This window comes from Neopelma chrysocephalum, unplaced genomic scaffold (assembly GCF_003984885.1).
Source record: "Neopelma chrysocephalum unplaced genomic scaffold, ASM398488v2 Primary Assembly neopelma1_84, whole genome shotgun sequence".
Taxonomy (NCBI): Eukaryota; Metazoa; Chordata; class Aves; order Passeriformes; family Pipridae; genus Neopelma; species Neopelma chrysocephalum.
Genome location: NW_020897746.1, coordinates 9,992,609 through 10,007,112, shown reverse-complemented (window position 1 = coordinate 10,007,112; position 14,504 = coordinate 9,992,609). Strand labels below are relative to the sequence as shown.

Below are 14,504 nucleotides of genomic sequence, written 5' to 3'. Positions count from 1 at the left end.
GGAGGGCAGGTTTGCTGCACCTTGGCTTTGCACCTCCCCTGGTAATGACAAGTTTCTAAAACCCCTCCAGAAAGGCACAGAAAGGAGAGGAGGAACTGCCAGGCTGGATCAGCCCCACATTCCCTGTGGTCTCACATCCCATCCCCACCAGTGGCTGACACCAAATCCTCCAGGAAAAGGTGTGAGAGCTGCAATTGGCAGCTTTGGAAGGAATTCCCTCCTCTAACAAGTTCTTCCCCCGATCTGCAGTAATTAGAGGCTTCAGCCCTGAAATCACACAGCTTAATATCCCCCCAAACAAGCACCAGAGCTCTGCCTCTTTTTAATATTCAAATGAACACCAACTCTCCTTCTGAATTTCAGATCCAGAAACTGTGTTTCCAAACAACAACCATAAAAAGCTGCCAGGTTACATCAAAACACCCTCCCAGTTAAACAAGGTAAGCAGTTGATTCCCACACAGGTCGTTGACTTAGTTTAAAGCTCTCTAAGGTAACAGAATTTCTGTTTACATAAACAGACACAGAGAAAAGCGCAATTAAGGAAGTGAGAAATGGCCTTTACCTTAGTGCCTGCTGAGGTTTGAGAGAATCTCTGCTTCACTCCCTCCTCCTTTCTTTTTCTCTGTCTCTCTCTCTTGCATGGCTGGACTGACAGGTTGGCAGAGCTGAGGAGGACAGGTTGGGTTTGTTTTTTTTAGGCACAACTCCTCCCCCTCTCAAAGAGAAGGGGAAAAAAAAAGGCAAAAAAAAAAGCAAGACTGTTTGGGAAAAGTTCACAGAAAATCCCATCCTTTCAGCACATCAGAACTGAGGTGAGAAATATGCTACTTTTGGGAGCCCAGCAGTTTTCCAACTGCTTTTCTCCAAAAGGCTCAAGGTCTACTTTGCAATAGGTATGAAGCAAACGAAGGATTTACACCAGGAGCTAACTTGACCCTGAATTTTTCCCATTTCCCTGATAACTGATCCAACAACCCCTTTAAGGCAGCCTTGACAAGAGAATTTTTGCACAGGTGGAAAGAGCTCTTTGCAGGCAGCACAGATATCTTTGTGCTTTGGGTTTTATCCCTGCATCCTACCACCACTGGGTGTAATAAAAGTCACCAGGAGATGTCTGAAGTCCTCATTTTCCCCCCAGGAGCCCTCAGGTGCTGCCAACCTGCACCCCCAGCAGAAAGCAGGTGATTTGAAAATCCTATTTTGCTCCATCCTCTGAGCTGGTTGTACAGAGAGCAGCTCACCTTCTGTCCCTGTCACCTGAGGTGTGAGAGGGGGAGGTTTTTAGCAGACCACTCTGGCCACAGAAACAAGGTCAGAGGGAAAAGAGGTGGATGCAGCACAGAGCCCACTATCCATGTGTGCTTCCACTTCCACAAGTGTTCTGGCTCACCTGGACATTCCTGGGAACTGCTCTGCTACCAAGTGTTTGAACAGAGCCTTTCAGAGATGCAGAGATCTCACCCCGAGCTTTTCAGAGAGGGTTTTCAGATTAGGGCCCTGACAAATGAACTTTCCCTGCTCCTAATTCTGTGCACGGCTTTGCTGCTCCTGCCTGTGCCCTCCTGGCTTTGCTTCTGGGCGCTCGTGGCACAAGGATTTGTTAATAAATGCCAAGAAAGAGGAGCCAAGAGGTTGGTGGCTGGGCCTGAAATATCTTCTGCCCTCCCACTTCCCTGCAATCTACCAACAGAATTGACAGGCAGGTCTTTCATTCTCTGCTGCTTTCCTTAAGTTGGCAGTTTGGGCACAAATCTGCAATTTCCATGTTCTCTGCAGAGTAGCTGCCTCTCCCTCCCCCGCTGTTTCAAGCAAACAAATACAAATATACAGTAGACTAATGACTGTCATCTGCATAAATTTGCATCCCAGACTCCTTGGATAGAATCCTGTCTCCTCTGGGTCAGACTTGCAGCTGGGCTGTAACAATGAAGGTTCAGAGGCTTCGTTTACCTGCATCACAGGGCTGGAGTTCCAACCCTGCCTGTAACACCTCCTCAAAGCCAAAAGTGTTCCAAACTCTTGGAAAAAACACCCAGCCAGTTTAAATTAAAATTATAGTGAGCTAGATTAGAGGTGAATTCAGCGGGTATCACACAAAATCAGTATGACATCATATCTAAAAATGTCTGGTTTCACCTCTTGCAAGCTCAGCTTTGTCTCCTCTGCCAGGGGAGGGCCATGTCCATCTATCCCAGGACTGATTTCCATTCCCTGTCTCCTGCAGAATGTATTTGCTCTCTGCCTCTTTTATCAGGCAACTGTTCTCAATCGTGTTCAGCTCCCTAGTTAAGATCTCCAGCGAGATAACGTGAATGCTCCAGTGGAAGGAGTTACCTGAATCCAGACAAAACTGGCTCAGACCAGCCCCGAAATCCAGTGATAATGAACTAGAGCTGCACCCCTAGTGCCTGCTGAGGGGGTCTGAGGTGAGAAACTGTTCTTAAGGTTACACACATCAGGTTTCTGCCTTAATTCCTACTGCAGATGGGATAGGGATGAGAATGCAGAGCATTAAGCACTCCTCAGTCTCAGGGTCACCCTATCAAAGGGAGATGCACTGGCAGAGAGATCCAGCTGCAGTTTGCTTTGGCACTGATTTACAGCAGTCTTCTCAGTCCTCCCTTCTTGGAATTACGAGCCTGGAGATCCACACTGGCTGAATCTTTAAGATCTTTTAGACTCAAAGGGGTTTATTCTCATTATTGACTCACGTTACCTGCCCCAGCACCAAAACCATGCCCAGCACAATGCTCTTGCTTCACCTGTGGCACATTCCCCCCCATGAACTGACTCTCCTGTGGGGTCCTGGAGAGGGGGAGAAGCTGAGGAACGTGGCCATGAGGGAGAATATGCCAATCTCCAGCTTTAGCTTCCTGCCCAGTCCCAGCCCAAGCCTGGAGCAGGATGGGTTTGTGTGTCAAGGCTGTGTCTGCCCCGGGAGCTAAAGGTGCATCACGCCAAGAGCTGCCCCTCAGTTCTCAGCAAACACAGTTGCTACAAGAGCTTAAAACCAGTCAACAAATGCACTTCAATTAAACACCAGAGCGAGGTCAGATTTCTTGTTTTTCCTGTTTAACCAGCAAGTTTCGAGGCAGCCCAGTAATGAACCCTCGGAGCAGAGCTCATTACACCATCAGAAAGGTTGCAAAATTGCATACAACTCTGGTTTATTGTGCTCAATTAGGTACACTCCCTAAAATCTAAAAAAAAAAAAAAAAAAGAAAGAAAAGAAAAAAAAAAGAAAGAAAAGAAAAAAAAAAGGAAGGAATGTGTCTCATAATGTGGGAACTTAGTTCAAAATGTCTTGATACTAATGACAAGATTCCCATGGCTTTCAGTCGACTGTGGATCAATACAGGTAAGATAAAGCTGAGATTTTCATGTCACTCCAGTGTTTCCCGTGGATTTACAAGTGGATCTTCATATCCTGATTCCCTGGCCTGCCTTGAAAACATCTCCCTCAATGCACTCAAACATCCCTTGTCACCAACTGGGCAGATCCCACTCCCACTGGAGCCACCTGTGTACTGCAAAGGGAGAAAGGGAAACAAAACCCCACAGTTCAGCTCCAGTTGTTATTTTTTGGGGGTGTGGATCCCCCCAGGCCACCCTGATCCACATCCTCACCCCAAACCCAGCAGCCACGTGCACAACCCGGGCTGTGGTTTCTCAGCTTTCAACTTTCTTGCTGTTGCTGAGTTTGTTGCTCTGAATTTCCACCCATTTGAAGTCCAAACTGGTTTTTTTATTGCCTGTAAGGCAATTTTTTTATTGCTGAAGGTTTGACAGGGCAGGGAGAAAGCCCTGCAGAGAAGAGAAGCAAATGGGGCAAGGTGTGGGATCTTCAGCGCTTACAGGCTGGTGGTGCCATGAAAATCAACACCAAAATTCCTGTTGGGGGGCACAGATAAACCATGTGGGTGTCCCAGACCCTCTGAGAGGTCTTTCAGACTGCTGGGAGCAACAGGAGGGCTCCAGTCCTTCTCCATGTGCTGTTGCACAGGGAGAATGGTTCGGTCTGGGGACTGAATAATTCACCAAGAAATCAGCTGGCCAGCGTGGAAATCATTTTAACTGAACTGAGCCCTCAGGTATTACATTAACTGCATCTCTAGGGAAGGATGTGGATTATTGCAGCTGAATAGAGCCCTTATTTATCAGATGGAAAAGGTTAATGTCATTTCCTTTCCTCTCCTCCATGGTTTTTTCTTACCACATCCCCATTTCTGGACAGCATGAGGTGCAGACAGTGGAGGAACACGTGCTGGATTGTTTAAATGACCAGAGCTGTTACTTTAGGCAGGGACTGGGGGGTAAGAAATTAAGATTTCTGCTGGTTTCCTGGGGAGAGTTACAAGGCTAGGAAACATAAAACACTGAAGAAAGGAAATGGGTTGTGGAGCACCTGGTCTTTGATTTGACATCCAAGAGGACCTAACTGAAGGAGGGAATTTTTGCATTCTCCTCTACTGTGTGTGCATAATAAGAACCAGGATCAAACTAATCTAATATTCTCATTTCATACTTTATAAAGCAAGAGTGCATTAAGAAAGGTCATTTTTTTTTACTCCTTAATGAAGTTTAAATACAGTTAAATTAAGTTCTGCTAATAAAGAGCCTATGCTTTTTTTCTAATTTGCCTCTGGAGTCTCAAGAGCTGTTGACCTGAAGATAAATATCAGAGCACTTCAGTCATCTATTATGTGCTTTGTTAATGATGTCAACAAGTTAATTCTAATGCCAGTTAAGGAGAAAATTTCCATGTCAGGAAGACTAAGAGCAGTGAAAGCTTGGATTAAGAGAAAAAAAGCTCTTTTTTGTGGTAAAAGACTCAAGACACCTCAGTATATCCTCAGGTAGGGGAGATCCTCCTCCTGTACTAACCAAGATGGACCTAAACCAGTGTCTGTTGGCAGAGTTCAAGAGAAAGACAAGGACTTCTGGCCATCTGGGGATTTAAGGATGCCAGGACCTGGCCCCCTGTGTGTCAGCCAAGAAAGGTGAGTGTGGAATTTTTGTTGGGCTTCTGAGCCCTTGGTTCCTCTCGGCGTTACAGGAACTCCGAGCACTCAACACCAGTGTCAGGCAGATTTCTCCTTGCCCTGCCACAAATCAAGGATGGTTTGGGCTCCTCACCACCCTCTTGTTCCCAGATCCACCAGCAGAACTGAGCTCCATGCCAGGCCCTGTAAGGAAAGACCTGGGTACCCCTGTTGGTCTCTGGCTGCACAGAACTACAGGGTGGGAAGTTCTCTAAGGTCCAGCTGCTTTCCTTCTCCTGAATCCACTTCTGTGTTGGAGCAAAACTTGGGCATGCACCTTTCCATGGAGAGAAATCCAGACTGAAGGGGTCATGAGGGTCAGGACTTTTGGGTGATTCTGAGGTCACCTTTCCAGCCCCAGCTTTCCACCTGTGACCTGAGTCAGTGGCATTGCCTTACCTTGCAAAGGTGTCTTGAGGACAAAAAATCAATATTTAAGGGCAGTGCAGCGGGGATGGCTAATTCCAGCTCTGAATTAAATGGGGAGAGAGATGCCCATTGACTTATGTGGGATTTAGAATGAGCCCTTACTCATTTCCATCGGCCCCTGAACAGCCATCTGAGGACAGCAGGGACTAACTATTAATACTTTGGGGGGTTAAACAATCAGCATCTGAGTTATAATGGAGTAAATTAATGTGTGTAGCCAAGGCAACCACATTGTGACTCCTGAGCTGGTTTCTTGGAATATTTGCAGAGTATGAAAAGAAAGGGCTGAGTGCATCTGTTCTCTTTTTTTTTTTCCTTGCCCATAAAGGAACAGTTTTCCTGGACAACCAAGCCCCAAGATATTACAGCAAATAGTCTTTCACATAAGGCCAACCTTGGCTTTGTTATAATTGCTATGTAAATATAATCCCTCTCATCAATTAAATGCTACTCTCCAAGGCTGGAACATTATACATGTTCATCGGGATGGAATCCCTGTCAATTCAGTTTGCTGCCTCAGTATTCATGTGCATTAGCCTTGGAAAAGAGAATGTGATTGCTTGAATAAATTCAGCCCCTGCCTCCTGCATCCCTGGATCAGTTGACAGCGTCAGTCTGACTGTAATATGGGCTCAGAAATGTGTTGCTATGGAAATCCTAAATATTCAGTCCTTGGCAGGGGAATTCAAATGGGATCCTTGATAAATAGAAATAGCCCAGCCCTTGCTAACCACAAAGCTGGCCCCTTGGCCTTAAAGGTGACACCAAGAATCAGAAAGCTTGTTTTTTTCCCAAGTATTTGAAGAAGAAAAAAATCTGAATTTCCCCTCACATTTGTACTGGATTCCTTAGTGAGCCAGGAAACCTCTCCCAGAACCTCCCATTGCATGAGTACGGTCTCTCCACTAGTGCTGCACTATTTTTGAGCTACCTGGATCCAGCCAGTCCCACGGGCCAGAGGGTGACTGTTAATGGGCTCTGAGCACTGCTCAGAGCAGGTATTGCTGCTCCTGCCCTCAGGGTGACCTGTGCTTTCTGTCCCTGGGCCCAGCCAGCCCATGACCCCTTGTTTTATGGTTATTGTTCTGTGTGACTGAACATTCCGAATAATCCAGCCCAGCCCCGTGCCTTTGCTGTTCCCTGGGCAGAGCTGCAAACTTTACAACCCAAAATACAACCCCGAAAGAGGTTTCCCTGCAGGGCAGAATCCAGCAGCTGTTCAACAACACCCAACACCCCCCTGCAGCAGTTCAGCACCGGGAGGAACGTGTGTCCCACCTCATTAAGCTCCGGGCAATTCAGGCTGGACACCAAGTCTTTGCCCTGTGTTGGTAAAGCAGCTCAACAGCCCGTTGCTGGGGGCACTGAGCACTGCTGGGAGACTTTAAATCTCAGTATTTTCTGCGAGGGAGGTGAACCTGAGTTCTGTGGAGCATTGTAGGCATTGTCTGTAGACACTGAGGTGCTGGACTCCAAAGAAGAGCAGCAGAGGTGGGGAAGGGTCTGGAGCACAAATGCTATGAGATGTGGCTGAGGAGCTCAGGGGGCTCATCTTGGAGAAAAGGAGGCTCTGGGGGGACCTTCTGACTCTGTACAACTCCCTGACAGGAGGGTGGAGAGAGATGGGGATCCACCTCTTCTCCCAAGTAACAAGTGATAGGACAAAAGGAAACAACCTCGAGTCATCCAGGGGAGATTTAGATTGGATATTAGGAGGAATTTCCCCCCCAAAAAACATTACCCAGCCCTGGCACAGGCTGTCCAGTGGAGTCCCCATCCCTGGAGGGGTTGAAAAGCAGTGTGGGTGTGGCACTTGGGGACATGTCATGGTGGCCTTGGCGATGTTGGGGTCATGCTGGAATCGACGACCTTAAAGGTCTTTTCCAACCTCAGCGACTCTGTGACTCTGTAGTAAAACAAGCCTCGGGGCAGGAACACTGCTTTGGACAAGTTTTCTTCCAGAAAATGCCGTGGAAGCGCTTGGGCATCTTCTCCCTTTGTGTAAAAGGAGTGGGAAACACCCGGCGCTGTCCCTTCAGCACCACGGAGGCTCCGGCAGCGCTGGAAGGGAAACCACAGACATCCCCCGCACCGAGCGGGTGAGCTCAGCCTGCCGCCCCGGACAGGGAAAAAAGAGGGAAAAAAGCCTTTCTGGTGGTTTAAGTTTCATATGGTTTCGTGCTGGAAAACAAATTAACCTAAGAGGATTTTCGGAATTGGAGCTGGGAACAAAAGACGAGGTGAAAGTGTCTGAATTTTGAAAATGTGCCCAAGGCCCCAGCTACAAAATCCTTTCTCTGGATGCTCTTACTGAGCCCTTTCATCAGCACTGAAAGAATACAGAGAGAAAAGGTGCTTTTTTTTCTTTGAGGTAGCAGAAAAAGATTATCTAAAAACTATTTTCAGTAAAATATTAGTTTTGGGTTATCAAATGAAGCATTGTAAAGGTCTAAGGTGCCCTTCCTGAATGCTCCCTCTGTTTGAACAGAATCCCTGTTTCCTTGAGGAGGTTTTATCCGTCCCAGCCTGCGTGTTTGGTTCCAATATCCATAACAGCAAACGCTGCAGGATCTCCCTTCCCTAACACCCATTAATTTTCCTGCTTTCCACCACCCCAGACTTTTCATCCTTGGACTCAAGGGCTGGCACTTTACTACATGATTCCCAAACAGCTTTTTTTGCAGAGCTCAGAGATCCTGAGCAGCTCTGACAGCACAGCAAGGACGGAATTACCAGCAGAAGGGCAGAGTCAGAGAGACACTGGGATTCCATGGAACATCCTCTGAACTCACTGGAAATATTCTCACTGACCATGTCAACAAAAAGAAGGGAAAACCTTCCACTAGAGATGTTGGTGAGATATTTTCTGCAATTCATGTTTTCTAGGTCCTGTCCATAATGACGGTTTTCTTTGCTGTTTATAGTCAAGAGTTTATCATTTTTTTCTGGGCAATAAAAGAACCCTGGAGAATCATGATTAAGATGAAAAACCTCCTCCTGCAGCAGAAGGAAGAGGCAGAGAGCAGCTCTAAGCAGAGGCTGCCTTGTGCCAGCCCCTCATGCCCCTGATAAATCTGCACTGGATCGTGCTCTCTAAGTCCTTAAGCACATTGTAAAAAATGGGGCAAATCCTCTTTTGGAATTTACTGACTTAAAAAAAGGAAAAGCAACGTAATTCCATTTGTTTTAACATCATTATATTCTGAAAAAGTAAGCCTGATCATATCATGGGACAGTGCAATTGTTATTTCTGTGATTACCAGGGCATTTTGACACTTGGTGCCACACATTGTTGGGAGCCAATGGACTCTTTTGCTCTGGAGTTTTACAGGAGATGAGAAGTTGGAGTGAGGCATAAAAAGCAGTTACTGATTAGCACTTTTTTTTCCCCCAAGAAAGTCTAATCTATTCATTGTCATGACAGTGGCACCGAGCCTGGATGAGGCCACGGGGTGGAAAATGAGGCTTTTCTGCTCTCTGTTTGTACATCTCTGAAGCACAATAAGGTGAAATCCAATGTATCCTATCCTTTATTATCACCAGAGTGGTTTTGGAAGTGGCTCCTAGAATCGCACTAGAAAACAATAAAAACAAAAAAACCCTGAATATTCCACCCAAAAAAATTCCCAACTAAAACACAAGCAACCAATGAACCAAAACCCCTCCAGGGCTCCAGGTCCAACAGGACCTGGATTCTTGCTGCTGTCACACCAACAGAGCCAGAAGTTAACTCAGACACAGGGAGCTTGTCTGCTTTTGAGACAGGCAGTATAAAATTGAGCCCTTTCTCCTTTCCCACCTTCTCCTCTGGAAGATCCCTCTGGTAAGTTCCTTTTCCGCTTTTTTCTTTAACTGCTTCAGTTCTCAAGCTGAGTTGAGGCAGTTTGACTGGATTAGCCAGGAGAGAGCAATGAACATCTCCTCTGGTTCCTTTTTTTTTTCTTTCACCAACAGGAAACTTTCCCCAGCTCTCAGGAGTGTCCTCTCCTGAGAATTCCAGTTCTCACTGCTCCAGTGGCTCCTTGGCTCCCTGACAAAGCCCTCCTTCCCCTTTTGATGCCACAGTCTGTACTTGCACTTTGCAGCACCCAGAACAAGGCAGGCAAATGTGTTTAAAGTCCAATATATGCTTTGCAGAATTGTCAGATTGGGACAAAAAGTGCTCAGGAAATGGAGAAATCTGTGGACTTTCAACAAACATTAAACTCCTGATAAAAAAAAAATGGCAAATTCCTCCTCTGCTGACCCAGGTCACCTTTGGGCAGGCACAAGGTTCTTTATCCACTTGCCAATTCTCCCATTCTTTTAGAGAACAGGTTTGTGTTTGGATTTGTTTTCTTTGCTTGTTTATCTCTTAATCTTTGAGTAAATTGCAACATCTGTCTTTGGCCATTGTAGAAACAGGTTCAAAGCTTCTCAACCGACTTCCCACCTATTTCCTCACCAACATTTTCATCTCTTGAAATCCTGCAACTCCTCAGTTATTTTTTTCTGTGTTATGATTTAGATTTTCGTGGTGACTTGGGTCTATGTTGACATTCCTCCAATACATCTTAATTTATTCCACCAATATTTGAATATCAGAGTCTGTCTCCCAAGGCAACACAGAGGCAGAAGTACAGAGAGGAGGATGCTCTTAAATAATGCACCAGGGCTGAGATGTTTTTTGCTTAGGTGGACATCAGACCTGTCCTAAAATATTTACTCCTGGAGTAAAATGGATTTCTGGGCAGCTGGAAACAGGAACAATTTGGTTCTTCTTTTACCAAAGTTTGTAAAACCCATTTCTATTAAAATGTTACTGTTCCCAAAAATATGCAACATTTAGTTAATTTGTAGTTACAATGAACAGTTAGTTTTTGGAAATCTTTAAGTCCTTGTTTTAACCTCCACTCTTGATCTTCACTCAAATTTCCTTTGGTGCACTACTTTGCCTAAAGTTCAATTACATTATTTTCCATGTAAATTTATGTCACAGCAAATGAAAAAAAAAAGGTTTGTGCAAGTGAACCCTTCTCTCTGTAAATAAAGCCACCACACAGCACACACATATATAACATTATTTTAAAACAAATATTCACACAGTATTGACACAGTAACCAGAACAACTCAGATAAGTGTCCCTGTCCCTTCTGTACTCTGCTGGTGGCACCTGCCTCACCAAGGAGTTTTCTTCTAGAATTCACTTTACCCAAGAGCAGGTTAAAAAAAACAAGGGTGCAGGATGAATGAAAGACAAATGGTACAGATGGTTTGTGTGAGCTCAGAGAAAGGACTGGTGCAAACACAGATCTTCCCGTGGTTAAGGTGACAGGAGAAGATGATACAGATCTTTACAAATTTGAGCAGTACAGAAAAACTGTTAGGAAGGGAAAAATAAATGCAAAGACAAGGCTATTGCTGTGGAGAAAAAGGTGGTGGAAAGCAGAGAGTGTGTTTTTGTGAGCATGTGAATGACCAAATAAACTCCCAGTGCACTCTGGCACTGGGGATAAAGACACTCCTTCAGTTTGAGTCCAATGAGGATGAAATCAGCTGGATGTATCTAGTGATTTAATTCAAAAAGACACAATCAAAGGTGGATTGCTGCTGGCAGGTTGTTGTGCCCTGACAGAACACAGGAATGAGCCCCTGCTCTCCCCTGCACAGGTATGGAAAGGAGACAAAAGGTACTTTACCTCTCTTGTGCCACCACGGGAAGTTCTCTCAAGGGTCCTTTGTCTCCCGTGTCCAGCAGCTGTGCAACTGTAAAGAAAAACAGGGGCTGGGTTAATAATCAAGAAAGGAACAAGCTGTAAACTCCAAAGGCTCAAGTTAAACATTTACTCCAGTTTGTTCTTGTGAGCAAACTCCGAGGGGCTGCTCAGCAAACTGCTGGAATCTCGAGAAACAGGGAAAGGAATGGAATGTTCTTCAGCCCCTTCCCTGTCTCCCCTCAGCACAAACCTGGAGTCCCCCGTGCACATCCAGGTTAGGATTGAAAACATGAGAAGCAGGAAATTCTCCCAGGTGATAAAAGCCCTTCATAATTCAAATGGTACTTCAAATATTTACACACGGCCCCAGATTTGGAATTACCCACAGATAGAAAACTTTAGAATAAACAGGTTTAAGTTTATACTTATATTGTTTTATTTATTCAGACTTTTTTGTTGGTTTTTTTTGGTCCCTACAGGAAGCCTTTTGTTTCTAGATTAGCATGACGTTAAGGTAAAGACTTCCAGTGCAATCTCCTTTTCCATGGAAGTCGCAGGTCAGGCGGAATTACAGGCAGATACCTGGAAAAAGGGGAGGGTGAAGTTCAGCCTTCATCCCCCCCCCAGAAGCTCTGCAGTGTGGTGACCTTTCAGAAAGTGCATTAGCTCCTCCTTTTCACTCTTCACTCTGTGCTCAGGTTGTTTATTTAGGCACTCGAAGACTAATGTGGGCACTTAGAGATGAATTAAAGCCATTTGAATTTCTAGGTACGGCTCAGGAGCGGAGCAGAACGAGCTCCCTGCACAGGGGATTTCTGAACCTTAAATATGAAATGACCTGTGAGAGAAAAGCAAACCAAGAGCAAACAGTGAGGAATAAACAGAGGAATGAGCTGGTGCAAGGTGGTGAGAGGTTCCTCCAGCTCACACAGGAGTCAGTTATGCTAAATCACATTAATCTTGATTTTCCTGCATCCGTCTGACCCTACCTGTTATTCAGACACAAGAAGGCAGGTTCACCTCTTCTAATGTCATCTCTGCTCTCCAGAACTGCCCTCCAGCAGCTCAGGGGCTGAGGAGAGAGGAGAACAACTCCCACAGCTGCACAACACAGGGCAAAATGCCCTTTATCTGTTCCCCCTCTGAGGTGAGATCAGGCTCCTTCTGGAGGTTTGCACACCCCTCATGCAGTGGAATTCCAGTCACACTCTGGTACTTCTGTAATACAAATTAATAACAATAACTAGACTTGACTGCTTGACAAAAAGCAAATAGTTTGGAAAAAGCTGTCTTAAATCTTTCTATCCCACTTCCCCAGACCAAAAAAAAAAATTAAAAAAAATCTACAAATGTTATTTCTTTTGGCAGCTGAAACCTAATCCTACCTTGGTTAGCATAACAGAGGGAACAGGAAGCACTGCAAAGGAATTTTTCATTCCCTGGGACGTCTTTGATCCCCCTCCCCTCCCTTTTCCTATCAGGTAATTTTCAAATCTTGATGTTTCCACTTAGTCTACGTATCTTCTTGTTTTGTCTACTTCGGTCAAGTGTTATTCAACTCCCATTTCATGGATGAAAAACTGGTCTGCATTTAGACTTTGCTGTTGTGTAAGCTGGAACCTGAGAACGTCAGAACCCACGAGGGAATAGAGCTAAAATTCACAGCCCTGGCTGGTGGAAAACCAATCATTCTTCAGCTTTAGCACAGGCAAGGGGCATTCATGCCTTGCACAGAGGCTAAACAAACCCTTGCATCATTTTCTCTTGTGAGAAAAGTGACTTTTTGTCACTTAACATCTTAATTCGACTTCCCAACATGTGGAGGGAATTTTTCACCATTATACACCTTGATTTTTGCCCAACTAAAAGGTGCAAAGCTCAAAATAAATCCATGTTATCCTCATATTTGGGGTTCTGAAGGGGTGTGTTGACCCTTATCCTGGGCCCACGTGGAATTCAGGGCAAGCCTTTGACAAGAAAACAGGCAATAATTAAAATATGAATGACCCTCCAAGGGCTTAATTACCTTAGTGAAGCCTCGTGTTTGTAGCAAAGAAAAGACTGGAGCTCTGCAAAGCAGGAGGTGACAACATCCATGAGGTAAAAGTGAAAACAAGACGATCTTGGAGCAGATAATACAACATCCTGCAGATAATACAACATCCCCTCTGCCTGCAGATGGATAAAATCCACATTCAGAATCATCAAATACCCCTGTGACAGTGCAAATATTTATATATATTTACACTTTCACTGTTACACTTTTAGTTATCCCACAGAGCACCCTGAAATATAAAAATTTACAGAATCATTGAAAAAGAGGGCTGAAAAGGGGTCTAGAAGAGAAGCTATTGCAAACTGCAGGAATGTCAGGAGTGGAAAAGGTACCTCTTTGCAAACAGGCAGTGATGGAAATTCCAAAGGCAAACTACTCATCATTATACCTATTTTATTTAAAAAGTTTTTCCTGATAATGATACTGAGTTTCTTTCTCTGTATTTTAAACCAATTACTTCTCAAATGTTTTCTTCTCTCAAATATTCCCATGACCATCTTGCAGCTGCTCCAGGTCAAAGACACAACGGGGCAGTGCCAGGTAGGACCTGGTGATCTTAGAGGTCTTTTCCAACTTTAATTCTTTTATGATTCTAGGAAAAACTTAATCTTGTTTTATGGCTGGGAAATTCTATGCAGAGACAAGAAATGCCTTAAACCAATAGAATTCTACCTCACTTACAATTTAAAAAAAAAAAACAAACAAAAAAAATCGAGCAAAATGTGATCCCAGAGGGAAATTTCTATTAACTTATTCTTTACTCACACACACACACAAATCCTGGTTGCAGGACATTGATACTGGGATACTCAATGGAATAACAGGAGTTATATCCATAATTCCATACTACATAAGGTCCCATTACATCATTTTTTTCTTTCTAGATCATAATACACCTCTCAGGCACTTGGTGGGATCATTGGGGTGTCCTGTATTGATGATCCTTGTGGGTCTCTTCCAATTCAGGATATTCCATGACTTTATGACACCTCCCACTTGCTATTAACTATTTGCATGCTTCAAACTTTCTGTTAGAATGACTAACCATAACAATTTAGTACATAAGAATTTAATACACAATTATAGTACATTATTTAAGTAATAATTTCTGTAATACCTGATAATTTAATACATAATTACTATCAATAATAATAATAATAATAATAATTGCTAACAGTAGTAATGAAGTCCTCAGTAATAATGAAGAAATATTGCTTGCACTGGCAAATAATGCTTGATAATCAGTAGTGTTTCTGTTGTTAATTCCTTTATTCTTTTA

General features: G+C 44.3%; 1 protein-coding gene across 2 annotated transcripts in view; it reads right to left on the bottom strand.

Moving 5' to 3' along the window:
• Positions 1–11,224, bottom strand: part of KCNJ16 (potassium voltage-gated channel subfamily J member 16) — a 31,829-nt gene extending 20,605 nt beyond the window's left edge. Inside the window, exons 1-2 of one of the 2 annotated variants that reach the window (XM_027691643.1) lie at positions 11,152–11,224; positions 565–667 (exon numbers count right to left, since the gene is read on the bottom strand). The gene's annotated coding sequence lies outside the window, so the exon portion shown is untranslated. The remainder of the gene's footprint in view (positions 1–564; positions 668–11,151) is intronic. The other variant, XM_027691642.1, reaches the window with a different exon arrangement.
• Positions 11,225–14,504: the final 3,280 nt, after the last annotated feature.